Raw genomic sequence first — 17,413 nt, 5'->3', positions numbered from 1 at the left:
ATTTTTAGAAAAAATGGTTTTGCCATTTCAATTCCTTACTTTCCTGCAGCCATTTAGGATTCACTGTGATGTTGAATATCTTGTGACTCACGTAGAGTTATAAAGTCATAAAGATGTACAGCATGGAAACAGACCCTTCAGTCCAACTCATCCATGCTGACCAGATGTATTTAATTAATGTAGTCCCATTTGCCAGCACTTGTTGTAATTGTACTAGACTGCACCACTTCCTCTGACAGCTCATTCCATACACTCACCATCATCTGAATGAAAACATTGTGGCTTAGGTCCCTTTTAAATCTTCTCACTCTCATCCTAAACCTATGTCTTCTAGTTCTGGACTCCCCTGACCCACAGAAACAGACCCTTTGGTCTAACTCGTCCATGCCGAAAAGATATCCTTAATTAATCTAGTCCCATTTGCCAACACTTGACCCATATCCCTCTAATCCCTTCCTATTTATGAACCCATCCAGATGCCTTTTGAAGGTTGTAATTGTACCAGCCTCCAGCACTTTCTCTGGCAGCTCATTCCATACACTCACCACCATCTGCATGAAAATGTTGTCCCTTAGGTCCCTTTTAAATCTTCTCATTCTCAACCTGAACCTAAGTCCTGTAGTTCTGGACTCACCCACCCCAGGGAAAAGACCTTGTCTATTTACCCTTTCCATGCCTCTCATGATTTTATAAACCTCTGGAAGGTCACCCTTCAGTCTCCAACACTCCAACAAAAACAGTCTCAGCCTATTTATACTCTTTCCACAACTCAAACCCTCCAACCCTGCCAACATCCTTGTAAATATTTTCTGAACCCTTTCAAGTGGGAAGAAACAGGAGCACCCGGAGAAAACCTACACAGACACGGGGAGAATGTGCAAACTCCGCACAGGCATCACCTGAGGCTGGAATCGAACCCGGGTCACAAGCACTGTAAGGCAGCAGTGCTAACCACTGAGCCACCATGCCACTCCTCAGACCATTGGCCCATCTGATTGAGATCCCATTGTACTCTGAGGTAACCTTCTTCGCTGTCCACTGCACCTCCAAATTTGGTGTCATCTGCAAACTTACTAACTCTACCTCCTATGTTCACATTCAAATCATTTTTGTAAGTGATGAAAAGCAGTGGACCCAGCACCGATCCTTATGGCACACAACTGGTCACAAGCCTCCAGTCTGAAAAGCAACCCTCTACTACTACTGCTCTGCCCTCATCAATCCTCTTCGTTACTCCTTCAAAAAACTCAATCAAGTTAGCGAGACATAATTTCCTACACACAAAGTGATATTGTCTATCCATAATCAGTCCTTGCCTATCCAAATGCATCTAAATCCTGTCCTTCAAGATTCCCTCTAAAAACTTGCCCACCACCGCTGTCAGGCTAACCAGTCTACAGCTCCCTAGCTTTTCCTTTCTTAAATAGTGGCACCATGTTAGCCAACTGCCAATCTTCCAGCACCTGACCTGTGACTATTGAAGATACACGTATCTCAGCAAGAGGCTGTTGTAGGTAAAATGAAACCACACTATAAATTTAGAAGTCAATCAGAAGTCAGTTATTAATCAAAGGCCTTTGGGAGAGCATAAGCATCCGGCCTCATCACAGTCAGACTTAGACTCTCGCAGATTACAGGCGAGTATCAAGGTTTATACAGAACTACAGGATAATCATATGACACAAATCATGCAGATTGAGCTCTGAAGGTCTTGTGGTGTTGCTTAAAAACTGGCTGTAATAAAAAGCAAAAGTTATGGCCGTCTCAGCTATGCTGCACAACCGTGGACCGTGATCACAGAGGTCCTCCTGCAACAGTCTGTTTGCAGTGGGTCTAGGGTACATCCTGTTACAACCTTATCCCTTCACTTTCCATCTTCAGTCCCTCCTTGTCATCAGAGGCAACAGGGCCGTAGACTCTAGAGTACTTACAATCAAAGCTCAAGTGAGTCCCTAAGCCCTGTGAGGGGCTGTTGGACAGTAACATCAGAATGGAGACTAGCCGTTGGTATAACACAAGCAGTTAACATTTCACAACATGAATTGAAAGGTGCCATAAAGACACAGCAAACAATTACAGTAACAATGAGAACAATCAGTGCATGCTCAATATAAAAGCCCCATGAGCCTACTAGTAGCCAACCAAACCAGCCAGGTGGGTTATAATTGTGGAATTGCCTCCCATCCTCCCTAATCTTGTCTGCCTCTTACTGTATGTGGTCTGCCAAATTGGTAATATTATCCGAGGTGTCCGGAATGTACTTGCAACATTTGGAGCCGATAACAGTACAGGTGCAAATAGTCAAGGCTAGATGGTTGTGCAAAGCGACAGGAGTATCATTTTTGTTTTCTCCCTGTCACTACAGCTCACTATCACTATTTTAAATTCAATTTCTCTGTGGATTACGTATCAAAATCTTGTCAGTTAAACTATGGTCTTGTGCCCTTCCAAGTCACACTAATCCATATGTCAAGTAGGTGTATGTGTCTTAAGGCCCATTCTTCAGTGCAAAAATCTTTTTTTTATAGCATTCATTCATTGTTCGTTACTTATGAGGTAACAATCACTTCTGCACACTTGCATCGGTATTTCAAGACTATCTTGCATTATTGACCCCCATATGATCTTATCAAAAGATCTATGAGATTTTACTTCTCTCTGCACATTTCCTCCCAATGCCTCAGGTAAAGGCTTGACCACCAAGTCCACCAAGGAAAGACAGGAACACAAACATTATCAAAAGAAATCTATCAACTTAGTACTCTCACCTCACCTTTCTTTTCACCATATTGCATGACAACTTCAATTGTCATTTCAATCCATTTCAGTTGTTGTTGTCCTCTCTCTAAATTTTCCCTTTTATCTTAACCTATTTTATGGCTCATTCTAGGTATTTAATATGCTTCTATGCAAATCTTGACCAAATTCAAAATACTGTTTTGAAACATTTTAGCTCAGCACAATTCTCTTGAAACGACAAGGGAAAGGGCCAGGGCAAAAATGAACAAAACATTCCAAAGTTTACTGAACAGAATCTTACAATGGTCCAAAGGCTATACCGCCCAAATGCAGCAACCTGTGCTCCTGGTCCATGCGCAACAACCACAAAGGACGTCTGCAAATTCGGAGAGGAATCAGTTTGATAAAAAAGCAGAGGGTGAGGATCCTAAGTCAGTGTCCGCATATTTCTTAAGTTGGGACCAGTGTTTCCAGACCCCCTTCCCTCGTATGTCAATACAAGTGCACGTATCACCATGAATGATAACCTCATACGGACCATTCCACTTAGGGTTAAAACCAAGTTTAGTAGGTAGAGTTTTAACCATAATCTTACTACCCACAATTTATAAGGACTTCGTACTCCTTCATTAAATCATTTCCCATAATAGTTCCTTCATTATTTTTACACACGTAACATCGCATTGGTATAAAAAGATTATTGATTTCTACTAGCGTGGTCCCACTCAAGTACGCAGAGGTGTGTTGTCCGTTAATCCCCTTCATATAAATCATTTTGTTATTTGTGGGCAGGGGTAGGTCAGTAATAGATATGGGGGCTCTCATGTCCACTAACATCTCACAACGTCTGCCCCCTGTTACTGCAGACACGTAAATCCTACCCTTCTTATTACCCGCGTCAGTGGGGGCTGCCCACGTCAGTCCGACATGTTCTGACGGCTGTTGTTTTTCCGTGTTTTCCCCAACAAGAGTCTTCGGAGTGGCCTCTTTTGCCACAGTGTTGACAGACACACCCGGAATTCACATTGTTCTGTTTTGGGGCCCTGCACTCCCTGGTAAAGTGACCCATCTTGCTGCAATTTTGGCAAATGTGTTTTGATTTGGTCTTTGTCGCAGTGCCCACATTCTCTCGTTTTATTCGCACGGAAGTTTTTTTCTCCCTTCCCTGAACATTCTTAGTAGAGTTTAAAGAGTCGCTCTCCATAGTCAGAGACGCCAACATAATAGTCGCCGTCCATTCAGATACAATTCGTCCTTGTATACAGGACGTCTGCAAATTCGACCCCAGAAGAGAAATGTGAACCCTTCTCCCCTACACCAGCTCCTCATCCATGCATGCATCTGCTCTATCTTCCTATTCCTAACCTCACTAGCTCGTAGCACTTGGAGTAATCCAGATATTACTACCCTGGAGGACCTTATATTGTAGGTTTCAGTTTTTTTGGTACTACAGGTCTACTACCTCTGAACACAGATTCATTTATGCGCAATAAAAATCTGGAAAGACTGCAGATGCTGTAAATCAGAAATTGCTGGAAAAGCTCAGTAGGTCTGGGAGCACGTGGAGAGAAATCAGAGTTAATGTGTCGGGTCCAATGTTCTTTCTTCAGAATTGGTATTTGCTAGGAAGCTGTTTTTATGCAGAAGAGGGAGTAAGGGATAAATGATAGGTGGAGATAGTGCTGCTTTTCTATCTTTTTGAGTGTAGCTTGACCTGCCACAAACCAGGAGCTCTGTTCCCCAGTGGGAATTTGTGTTTGATCCTCATTCACTTTGCTACATTTTTGAGTTTGTGTGCCTCTGTTATTGTTTCTATCGTGTCTTTGGCTGGATTGATTCTTCCAAAGTGTTTTTAAGTCATAGATGCATGGAACCTGACGCTTCAGTCCAACTAGTTCATACCGAATATTTTCCCAAATTAAACTATTCCCACTTAACTTTTCCTATTTATGCACTTATCTAAATGTTGCACCTGCACCTATATCTCCCACTTCCTCTGGCAGTTCATTTCACACACAACTCACTCTCTGTTCAAAAATGTTGCCCTTCATGTTCTTTTTAAAACTTTCTCCTCTCATCTTAAAAATATCCTCCATAGTTTTGAACTCTCACAGCCGAGTGAAGAGAGCCATGTAGTTCAACTTCTGAGTTCCTATAGCAGGGCAACCAGAATTGCACATAATACTCCAGAAGTGGCCTCACCATCATCTGGTATAAACTCAACATGACATCCCAATTCCTGTGCTCAAAGGTCTGAGCAATGAAGGCAAGCATGCTAAATGTGTTCTTAACCACACAGTCTACCTGTGATGTAAATTTCAAAGAATTATGAACCTGAACCCCTAGGTCTATCTGTTCTACAACATTCCCAGGCCTTGACTATTAACTGCATAAGTCTTGCTATTGTTTGTTTTACCAAAATGCAAAACCTCACATTCATTAAAATTAAACTCCATCTGCTACTCCTTAGCCCATTTACCCAACAGATCAAGATCACCGTAATCATAGATAGCCTTCTTCACTCTTCACTGTACCACCAATATGGGTCTCATCCACAAGCTTACTAGGCATGCCTTCTATATTCTCATCCAAATCATTTATAAAATGACAAACAAACTGGACCCAGTACCAAATCCTGTGGAACACCGCTGGTCACAGGCCTCCAGTCTGAAAAACAACTCTCCATCTCTACCATTAAGTCAATTTGTATTCACTTGGTAAGCTTGCCCTGTATCCCGTCTGATCTAACTTTACTAATTAAGCCTTGTCAAAGGTTTTACTAAAGTCTAAGTAAACAATGTCTATCGCTCTGCCCTCACCAATCTTATTGGTTACTTCCTCAAAAACTCATCCAAGCTTGTGAGACACAATTTCCCTTCTGTAAAATCATGCCGACAATCTCTAATCAGTACTTGCTTTTCCAAATGCATGTAAATCCTATCTTTCAGAATCACTTCCAACAACTTACCCACCACCGATGGCAGGCTCACAGGTCTACAGCACTCCATCATACCTTTATCCATCCTAGACAACTAGCGCCCTCTCTTCTTTTAATGACAACAGTAAACTCATAGAAATAAGCTGGCATCAGTGACCTTTAGCTGCCTCTCCACCTCTAAAGGGAAGCTACTGAATCATCAAAGGATCCACCAGTAAAGAATTCACCCCCATCTTCTACCAGCTCAGAGATTTTCACCTCCTGTGGATCCTCTTTCTAAATTAGACTCAGGAATATGGTATGGTGTGTACATGACTGTCATGCCTCTGCAATTGTTTGAGGAACAAATACCCAGCTCTCTTGCGCTTAGCAAGCTGCTGGAGACCAGGCTCAGCTCCACGAAAAAAATTATTCCATTAACATAAAAATACGAGACTAATCTATGTCTGCCACATGAAAACATTCATATGGGGGCAGCAGGAACAATTTGTTTTAGCCCTGCATTGCATGTGAGCATTCGTGACAAGACCAGCACTTAATCCATTCCTAATTCTCCTTGGGAAGGTGTTGGTGAGCTGCCTTCTTGAATCGCTGCACTACTTGGGATATAGGTACAATAGTGAAGGCATCATGATACATTTCAAAGATATGATGATCTATGGCTTGAAGACGAAATTGCGGGTTGTCTTCCCATACACTTTCTGTCCTCATCCCCCAAAGTAGTAGAGCCCATTTATTTGGAAAGTTCGGCTGAAGGTTTGAAAATTTGCTGCATCTTGACTATGATACAGACTGTTTCCATTCTGCCCAAAATGAATGGAACAGAGGTTGATGATTGTAGTGGGATGACTGCTTTGACTTGATGTTGTTGAGCTTTTTGAATGTTGTTGAATTGCATTCATCCAGGCAAGTGGAGACATTTTCATTATACACTACCTTCTCGTTGATGCAGATTTCAAGTCTTCAGGCAATAGTAAACCCCCAGGGTGTTGATAGTGGAGAATTCACCAATGGTAATGCTATTGTAAATCAAGGGATGGGGTTTGGGGGCAGGGAGGGTGTGATTGATTGATTGCCCCTTGTTGGAAGTGGTCATTCCCTAGCAGTTGTGTGGCATGAGTGTTATCTTCCACTTATCTGTAAAGTAAAGTAAGGAGGCATGGGATACAGGGAATTTTGGCCATTTGGATACAGAATTGGCTGGATCATAGAAGACAGAGGGTGGTGGTAGATTGAAAGTACTCAGCCTAGAGCTCGGTGTCCAGTGGTGTTCCACAGGGACCTATTCTGGGACCTCTGCTCTTTGTGATTTTTATAAATGACTTGGATGAGAAAGTGGAAGGGTGGGTTAGTAAGCTTGCTGATGACATGAAGGTTGGTGGAGTTGTGGATAGTGTGGAGGGCTGTTGTAGGATGCAATGGGATATTGATAGGAAGCAGGGCTGGGTTGAGAAATGGCAGATGGAGTTCAACCTGGAAAAGTGAGAAGTGATTCATTTTGGAAGGTTGAATTTGAATGCAGAATACAGGGTTAAAGGCCAGATTCTTGGCAGTGTGGAGAAACAGAGTATTTTGTGGTCCACATCCATAGATCCCTCAAATCTGCGACTGAAAATGGCAGGGTTGTTGACTTTCATTCGCAGGGTGATTGAGTTTAAGAGCCATGAGGTTATGCCACAAATCTATAGAGCCCTGGTTAGACCACATTTGGAATATTGTGTTCAGTTCTGGTCACCTCATTATAGGAAGGATGTGGAAGCTTTAGAGAGGATGCAGAGGAAATTTACCATGATGCTGTCTGGACAGGAGGGCATGTCTTAAGAAGAAAGGTTGAAGGATGTACGGCTTTTCTCATTGGAGTGAAGAAGGATGAGAGGTGATTTGATAGAGGTGTTCAAGATGATGAGAGGCATAGGTAGAGTGTATAGCCAGAGATTTTTTCCTAGGACAGAAATGGCTATCATGAGGGTGCATAATTTTAAGGTGATTGAAGGAAGGTTTAAAGGAGATGTCAGAAGTAGGTTCTTTACACAGAGAGTGGTGAGTGCGCGGAATGCACTGCCAGCAGTGGCAGTAAAATCAGATTCATTAAAGACATTTAAGTGACTCTTGGATAGGCACATGGATGATAGTAAAATAAAGAGAATGTAGGTTAGTTTGATCTTAGAGTAGGATAAAAGGTTGGCATAACATCGAGGGCTGGAGGGCTTGCACTGTTCTACGTTCAGAATTAGAATAGAATTCCTATAGTGTGGAAACAGGCCCTTTGGCCCAACAAGGTAATGGGTCACCGCCCCTCCAAAGAGTATGCCCCAAACCCATTATCTTACATGTCCTTGACTAATGTACCTAACCTACATATCCCTGAACACAATGGACAACTTGGCTTGGCCAATTCACCTAACCTGCACATTGTGTGAGGAAACCAGAGTACCCAGAGGAAACCCACGCAGACTTGGGAAGAATGTGTAAACTACACACAGACAGTTGCCCGAGGCTGGAATCAAGCCCGGATCCCTGGCGCTGTGAGGTAGCAGTGCTAACCACCGAGCCACCGTGCCTTATGCTCTTTGTTCTTATCAGCTGAAGCTCAAATATTGGCTAGATCTTGCTGCATTCGTGTTGTTTAGGTAGCTGCAGAATTGTAAATGGCACTGTAAACTGTGGAACCCTTAGAAAACATCCACTTTTGACATTATGATGGAGGAAAGATCATTGATGAAGTACATGAAAATGTTTGAACCTAAGAGTGACCATAAGGACTTTCTATTGTCATATCTTGAGCCTGAGATGCTTGGCCGAGTAACAATCACAACAACTTTTCTTTCTGTTCGGTATGATTTCAACTAGTGGAGAGATTTCCCCTTAATTCCTATTGAATTTAACTTTGATCCTGCACTCAGTCAAATGTTGTCTTGATCTGAAGAACAGTCACTCTCATGTAATTTCAGGACTTTCAGCTCTGTTATCTTTAGGGACCAAGTCAGTAATCAGATCTGGAGTCAACCGGCCCCAGTAGAACCCGAAGTCAACATCAAGGAGAAGGTCTTTGCTTTGTAAAGTGTCATATAATGGCACCTTCAATGAGATATTCCATTTCTTTGCTAATGATGGCAATTCACTACATTGGACTTGTCCAGCAGTTTGTGGACAGGACACATCAGCTTATGAAGAGAGTTCTTCATGTCAGCTCTGGCAAAAGGCCAAAACTTTTCAAGAGTTGTTGTAAATGTCAGAATAAAATGAGTAAACTATTTAGTTATTTCATGTTCAGTTGAGTAAAATACATATTATCCATTTCTTATTTCCCCAGACTTTAACAAATGTGTATCAGCAAGGCATCATATACATTTTTCTTCATTCTCGGCTTTCAATAATGTAGGAATTTACATGAAATCAAGAAAGTGCATTTTTCAAATATTCTGTGAAAGCATATCAAAAATACAAGGAATCTAGAGATGTGCTGGTTTGATAAGCAAGAAAAGAAAATAGCAGGAACAGCTGAGTGAATGGCTTTGGTAATGAAAAGTCCACATGTTGCTCACACTTTGCTTGGAAGTGAAAGGGAGAGGCCCAGGAGAAGGGTTCAACAGATGGGTGGTTGTGGCATAAGAGATTGGGGGCTCTCCTGTTTTCCATTTAAGTGGCAGATCTGAGACTTGGCAGTTCCTGCATTGAGTGTAGGCCACAAAACAGACCAATGCACTGCTGATGGCAGAAGATGTGATGTGGAGGAGCCGGTGTTGAACTGGGGTGGACGAAGTTAAAAATCAGACAGTGGGAGGAGAGTCGACGTTTCCGGCTGAACCTTTCTTCAGGAATCCTGAAGAAGGGCTCATGCCCGAAACTTCGACTCTCCTGCTCCTTGTATGCTGCCTGACCTGCTGTGCTTTTCCAGCAACACATTTTCAGCTCTGATCTCCAGCATCTGCAGTCCTCACTTTCTCCTAAAAGTCAGACAGCACCAAATTATAGTCCAGCAGGTTTATTTGGAAGCAGTTGCTTTTGGAAAGAGCAGCACTCTGAAAGCTAGTGCTTCCAAGTAAACCTGTTGGACTATAACCTGGTGTTGTGTGATTTTTAATGATAGCAGAAGAGTTCAAGAGTCTAGAAAATCAAATGTGAGCAGTGCCCTATAATTTGTTTTGTAACTTTTGCTTATGTAACAAAGTGTCACTGGATGTTGCATGTATTGATTCAGCCAAAGTATGTCAGAAATTGAATTAATATTAATTCAGCAAGGAGGGAAGGTGGAGTAGGATTGGCACTGGATTGAAAGGGAGACAATCTATTTGATCTAGTGCATCAACCTGAACAGCTCTGAAGCTGAAAAGCTAACACACCTCTTTTTAATTCACCATTTTATATTCTAGTATAAGTTCTATGATTGTCAGTCACTTCTGTCCTGCAAATCAAGTTGTCACAAAGCAACATAAACTGTAAAAAAGGAAATGTTTAATAACTGGGTGGCATTGTTGAAAAGAGAAATCTAGGGGTTCAGGTACATAGCTCTTTGCATCGCAGGTAGATAGAGTGGTGAAGAAGGCAGTTAGCATATTTGTCATTTAAGTAAATGATTTGGATGAGAATTTAGAAAGTATGGTTAGTAATTTTGTGGATGACACCGAAATTGGTGGTATAGTCGACAGTGAAGAAGGTTATCTAAAATTGCAAAGGATCTTCATCAATTGGATCAGTGGGCAGAGGAGTGACAGGTGGAGTTTAATTTGGATAAATGAGAGGTATTTTGGTAAAATAAACAATGGCAAGACTTCAATTGTTAATGGAAGGGATGTGGGTAGCATTGTCAAACAGAGAGACCTAGGGGTTGAGGTACATATCTGTTGAAAGTTGCACTGCTGGTAGACAAGGTGATGAAAAAGGCATTTAGCATGCTTGCCTTCATTGCTCAGTCCATTGAGTACAGAAGTTGGGACATAATGTTGAGGCTGTACAGGACATTGGTGAAGGCCCCTTTTGGAATACGTTGTACAGTTCTGGTCACCTTGTGATAGAAAGGATATTATTAAATTGAAGAGGGCTCAGAAAAGAATTACCAGAATGTTGCTGGGACTAGAGAATTTGAGTTATAAGGAGAGGCTGGATAGGCTGGTACTTTTTCCAGTGGAGCCATGGTATTTGTTGGGTGACTTATAGAGGTCTAGAAAATCATGAGGGGCATAGATAAGGTGAATATCAAAGGGCTTCTTCCTATCGCAGGCATCATATTTTTAAGGAGAACGATTTAAAAGAGACCTGAGGGGCAGTCTTTTCACACTAAGGGTAGAATGAATTGCCTGAGGAAGCACTCGATGCTGGTACAACATTTTCAAGTTATTTAAAAATGAATAGGAAACGTTTAGAAGGGTATGGGTCAAACGCAGGCAAGTGGGACAGTTTAGTTGGGGAAACTTGATCGGCATGGATGAGTAGAACCAAATGACTATATTAAAAATAAATTATCAGTGGCCACAATGCAAATTCACTCTAAGGAGACTTGGACACACTAAGACTAGAGGAAGTTTGGCAGGTGAACATATCATGATGTAGACAATTATGAAAAGTCATATTTTGAAACATTCCTGCTGGATGAATAAACTAAAATCAATTTTTTAAAAAATCAAAGGGATTTAGTAAGTGTGCGTCAAGTGGTCAATTACTAACACTCACTTTTTAATTAAAAGTCATATCATTGAATTCCATCAGATTGTAGGATGCAACACATCTAAAAGAAGGAATTGTTTTTAATGAACACTATTGCTTATTTTAGGTGACATTTGCATTCACTTGAATTTGGAATGATGACTAAGATTTGCACATACTTTCATTTTCAAACATTCAATGATAATACCTCAATGAGGCCATTCAATCATGCAAATGCAATATTGAATAAGTAGACATAGAGGACAACAGTTTATACAATATCAAATTTAGAAAATGACCATTAATTTACTATGATCTTTAATTACATCCAGAAACCACTCATAAATCTTAACCAATGCTTCATTTTTAAAAGTCATGTGTCAGTTTCCTGGTGCAGAGCTGTGGCTGAGTCAGAATCTCTCAACTTGAGTCCCAATCCACAATATGATGGCTGCAAAGTGTGTTTGTAACATGGTCAGCCAGATTAATTAATCTATATATTCTCTTCATATAATTGTGTTATGGTCTAGGCCAGACCACTCCAAACATTCTTAAGCACACAGCCCAGACCATAACTTTGTGATTTGTTCAGGTACATGTACGGTGAAAATAACCCAGAATAAGTTAGTGAGGTTAAAAACAGAGAAAAGTTTATTCATAAAATTATACAATGAAATACAAAGAACAGAATAAAGAATCCCGACAGAACTCAGTCTATCCAAACTAAACTTAATTATGCTGTTCCAAATACACACAACAGTCCCAATAAGCAAACACCCCTTAGAAACCAGTATAAACGAATGGAACAGATACTTACAAGTTTAAGTTAGAAGGGCAGAGAGAGAGAGAGGGAGAGAGAAAGAGAGAGTTTGACTTCACACAGGTCACTTTTGAGCTCCCATCTAGACTGAACTGCTCAGCTAGAGGGCTGACCAGTCCTCTTTCATTATACAGGTCACTCTAAAACATGACCACTTTGGCCTGAAGTCTCATCTGTTTACATATAAACAAAAAAGCCTGTCAATACCATTAATCTCTGTACCAACCAGGCTAGTCGGCTCCGAGAGCGGTTTATTAGCCCTCTGTAAAAATCCAAGGACATAGTAACCTTGAGAAAAGGAACAGCTTTTTGAAAAAAGAAGCAAGCTGTGTGACAGCCTCCCCCTTTAAAAAAAACAACCATCACTACCAAAAGATGGTTTCATTTCTAAAACCCTTCAAAAAAGTGGATAATAGACCAAACACACATGTACACTATGCTAACTAAAAATGTGCAAACATTCACAACCTCAGATGAATTCAAGTCGTGGCACAATGCCAATGAACGCCTCCATGTCTTATTCGAGTCTCGATAACGCATTGGTAATCACATTTTCATGACCTGCCACGTGCACAATTGTCAAATTGAATGGTTGCAACATCAAGCTCCATCTGAACAGTATGGCATTTTTGTCCTTAAATTTTTCCACAAATGTCAATGGATTATGATCAGTGTATATGATTGTCTCAGATGCAATACCAAATATTGTAATATGTGAACTGAAATGTTGTAATGCCAACACCAAGCCTAAAGTCTCTTTCTCTACCTTTGAATATTTCTGTTGATGAATGTTCAACTTTCTGGAAAAATACCCGATGAGTCTTTCTATTCCCTCATCATCCACCTGCAGGAGCACCGCACCGACACCCACATCACTGGCATTGATAGCCACCTTGAAAGGCTTTGTGTAATACAGTGCGACTAATACTGGGGCAGTGGTTAACACAGTTTTTAGGCCATCAAATGCCTTTTGACAGTCTGCAGTCCACTCAAACCTCTTGCCTTTTTTTAACAATTCAGTGAGTGGAGCAGTCACACTGCTAAATTTTGGTACAAACATTTGGTAAAAGCCCTCAACCCCGGGAACAGTAGTACTGCACTTTTTGTCAACGGTGTGGAAACATTCTCCAATTACTTTTGTTTTTGCATCCCGTGGGCCACTTGTCCATCTTCAATTACAAGGCCCAGGAAGGTGACTTGGGCTTTGGTAAATTCACTTTTAAATCAGTTTACCACCAAGCCAGCCTTCTGAAGTCGATTGAACAAGTCTGCTAAATGCTGTAAATGTTTCTTCCACTAAAATCACCAGGTCGACAATGTACACCACACAATTGGGTAATCTGGTTAACACATCCATTATTGTTTATAAATACTTATTCCCACTTTTTGTTTGAGGTAGAGGACCTACACAATCAATCAACACTCTTGTGAAAGGTTCTTCAAATGCTGGAATAGGTATTAAGGGTGCAGGTTTTGTTACTGCCTGTGTTTTTCCAATTAGCTGACATACATGATACAATGGCAAAATTCAACTACATCTTTGTGTTGTCTAGATCAGTAAAAATGTCCTTGTATTTTAGCTTGTGTTTTCCTCACCAATAAATGACTTCCAAATGGTAGCTCATGTGCCACTCGCAGCATCACCTTGCTATACCTTACAGCTAAAACAATTTGATGAATCTCTGCCCATTTCTCATCTGATTAAATGTGTGAATCTCTCCATTTCCTCAGTAAGACATCATTTGTTAAGTAATAACACACAATGATGCATTCACATTCCCTATCTGTAAATGCTATCTGATACAACTGGTTTAAGTTCTCATCTTTCTGCTGTGACTTGATCTGTTTAATAGAGCTAAAGATACTTGCATGTTTACCTATTTTCTCCTTCTCTGTTCCACTTATCTGATCAAAAAAGTCTCAAAAAAGATCAAATAAGGCTTCCTTATGTGTTCCTTTTGACCCCTCCTGCTTCAACTGTGTCTCTGTGATCTTGTGATCACACAACCAGAGTAAATTCTTGAAAAACATTCTTCATGTCTTCAGTTGCCTGCGTCTCCACTGGCTTTTTAACTAGATGAGGCAACATGCCTACCAGTGAATCAGCTATATCATCTGTAAGGACAAATTATATTCCTGGAGCTGAGAGTTTGTCCAGTACTCCTACCACAAATTCTCCACTCTTCTCTGGACTCTTTAGCCTCACTTTACATAATTGAGCACTTTTTGTCACACCATGACTTCCTGTTACCAGTACCTTTGCTGGCAATAGTCCCACAGGAGTACATATCCCCTCCTTCTTCAGCATTCCAGACTGAGAGGATCCTGTGTCCCTTAAAATTGCAATCTCTTTACCTGCTAATCCTGGCCTATGTGAATAAACTCTACCCTTGCATGTATGCGTTTTAGGCATATCTGGCACTTCCTCCTTAATCAACCTCTGATCATCTTGTACACTATGAGCAGTTGTCTAAATTCCCTTGTGCTTTTTGTGACTAGCCCAACAAACTTCCAGGCTTGTCTGGTTTTCCGACATCTGGCTTTCTGATAGCTCACCAACACTGTGAGTTTGTGTGGCCCACTTTATTACACTGAAAACATAGGAGTTTTTTGACTTCTATGTCCCCCCTCAAGGGTTTCGTTTTTACCTTGAGATAAGTTCTCATAATGATCTTCACTGAGATCTACCTTTCCCTTTCCACGTGACAATTTCTCTTTGCCCCAATTTCTATCCCCCTCATGGATAGAAATTGATTCTCGAAGCCAAACTGTGTTTTATGAACCAGCTCATAATCATCAGCCACTTCAGCTGCTAACCTTGCTGTTTTAATTCTCTGCTCTTCCACATCATTTCGCACTACTTCAGGCAGTGAATATTTGAATTCCTCCAAAATAATTACCTCTCTAAGGGCATCATAGGTTTGCTCAATTTTTTAAAGCTCTTATCCATCTATCGAAATTACTCTGTTTGATCCTTTCAAACTCAATATAGGTTTGACCAGGGTCCCTCCTTAAATTCCTGAGATATTGTCTGTAGGCTTTTGGTACAAGCTCATATGCACTAAAATGGCTTTTTAAACCTCCCCATTCTCCCAAAATACCTCCTCTGATAGTGATGCGAATATCTCACTCGCCCTATCTACGAGTTTAGTTTGGATCAACAAAACCCACATTGCCACTGGCCACTGCATTTGCTTATCCACCTTTTCAAATGAGATGAAAAAGGCTTCCACATCCTTTTCATCAAAGTTAGACAATGCTTGAACATACTTAAACAATTTCTCACTAGGCTTCTGACTACCTGGGGCTTGCTCATGCTCACTTTCTTCCTCACTAAGCCTACCCTCAGCCTTTATCTCCAGCCTTTTCAGCTGACCTTCCTTTTTATGTGTCAGTTTTTGAAGTTCAAAAACTGTCTCTTTATCTTTGTCTGCTCTCTTTTTCCCCCTCTTCTGCTGCTCTCTCTTTTTCTCTGTGTTCTGCTGCTCTCTTTTTCCCTGTTTCTGCTTTTAATCATAATTCAAACTATTTCATTTCTGCTGCCCTTTCCTTATCGCTTGTCTATTACTCAGGTTGCTTCATTTGTATTTGAGTTTTTGCCATCTCTATAGATTCTGATGGTTTCTCTGGGCAAATTTAAATGCTGACCTACTGCTGTAATTATCTCTCCTTTCCTTACAAAAGCAGGCAGTTCCAATTCCAGCTTCTCTGCTATTTCCTGCAGCTTGGTCTTATTCACTTTTTGTAAAACTTCCAAAGTCACTACATCCACTTCCAGAAAACCTTTAGCAACTGAAAGAACCATTCCTATCCCAAGCTTTGTTTACCCAACCAAGCCAATACCCGAAAACAAAAGACACCAGCACCTTCCACTGGCTGTTTAGAATCTCGGACGAGCCCCCAATCTAATGGATTAGGCAAGACCACTCAAAACATTCTTAAGCAGGCAGCCCAAACAATAACTTTGCAATTTGTTTTGGTAAATGTGCAGTGAAAATTACTCAGAGTATGTTAGCAAGGTTGATTACCAGGTTAAAAGCAGACAAAAATTTATTCACAAAATTACACAATGAAACACAAAGAACAAAAGAAAGAACTCCTACAGAACTCAGTCTCTCCAAACTAGACTTAATTATGCTGTTCTGAATACATACAACAGTCCCAATAAGCAAAGACCCCTTAGAAACCAGTATAAATGAATGGAACAGATGCTTACAGGTTGAAGTTAGAAGGGCAGAGAGAGAGAGAGTTTATTTCCACACAGCTCACTGTTGAATTCCCAACTAGTTCTGGACTGAACTAAGTTGCTCAACTGGAGAGCTGACCACTCCCCTTTCATTGTACAGGTCACTTCTAAAACATGATCACTTTGGCCTGAAGTCTCATCTGTTTACATATAAATGAAAAGACCTGTCAATACCCTTTAATCTCTGTACCAAACCAGGCTAATCGGCACCGAAAGTGGTTTATTATCCCTTTGAAAAAAAAACAAGGACATAGTAACCTTGAGAAAAAGAACAGCTTTTAGAAAAAAAACAGCTTTGTGACAATCGAAAGCAAATGGTCAGAATGTAAGAGAGTCTCTTGATTAGCCATGATTGAGTCACCCTATTCAGGACAACACTAGCTATGAAAACAGACATAAGAACATGCTTTGTATGCCAACAGGCAACAGAAGAAGGTGAGAAAACCTATATTTGTATGTCTGCTGTTTTTTTTTTACATACTGAGAAACATGCTGACCTGAACTCTTGCCAGTCAGCCAGGTATTGATTCTTCCTGGATCAGGCAGGTCTCTAACCTTTGATATGGTAATTAGACTCAGGAACCAATAACCTCCAGGGTGTCATATGGTGCTAGCATGAAACATGCTACTCACCCTGAGATTTACATACAAGATTTACCTCTTGGGTGATTTAAATTTCCAACTTCATGGCTCCATATGGACTAATTTATACTTGGGTACTAATAAAAATGAGAAACAGTAGCCATTTGCCCCAATTGTTGCAAACTTGGTGCAGAATTCATTCCCTACGCCTGAGGCTCAGTTGATAATACAGATCATTAATATCATCCAGAAAGCTGCAAACAGTCGCTCCAAGTTTCAGATCGCTAAACAGTGAAGATCTCTGGTTATTTCTTCAAAAGCTCTGATTATGTAACATCTAAATCGATGTACTAGGAAAAACTGATAATAAAGACAGAAAAACGTAGAAATGCCATCTTTTCCTTCTGTTAGATAAAGCGCATAGTTTTCTGTATCATGTAACATA

This window comes from Hemiscyllium ocellatum, chromosome 7, assembly GCF_020745735.1.
Source record: "Hemiscyllium ocellatum isolate sHemOce1 chromosome 7, sHemOce1.pat.X.cur, whole genome shotgun sequence".
Lineage (NCBI taxonomy): Eukaryota > Metazoa > Chordata > Chondrichthyes > Orectolobiformes > Hemiscylliidae > Hemiscyllium > Hemiscyllium ocellatum.
Note: the sequence above shows the minus strand (reverse complement) of the source record.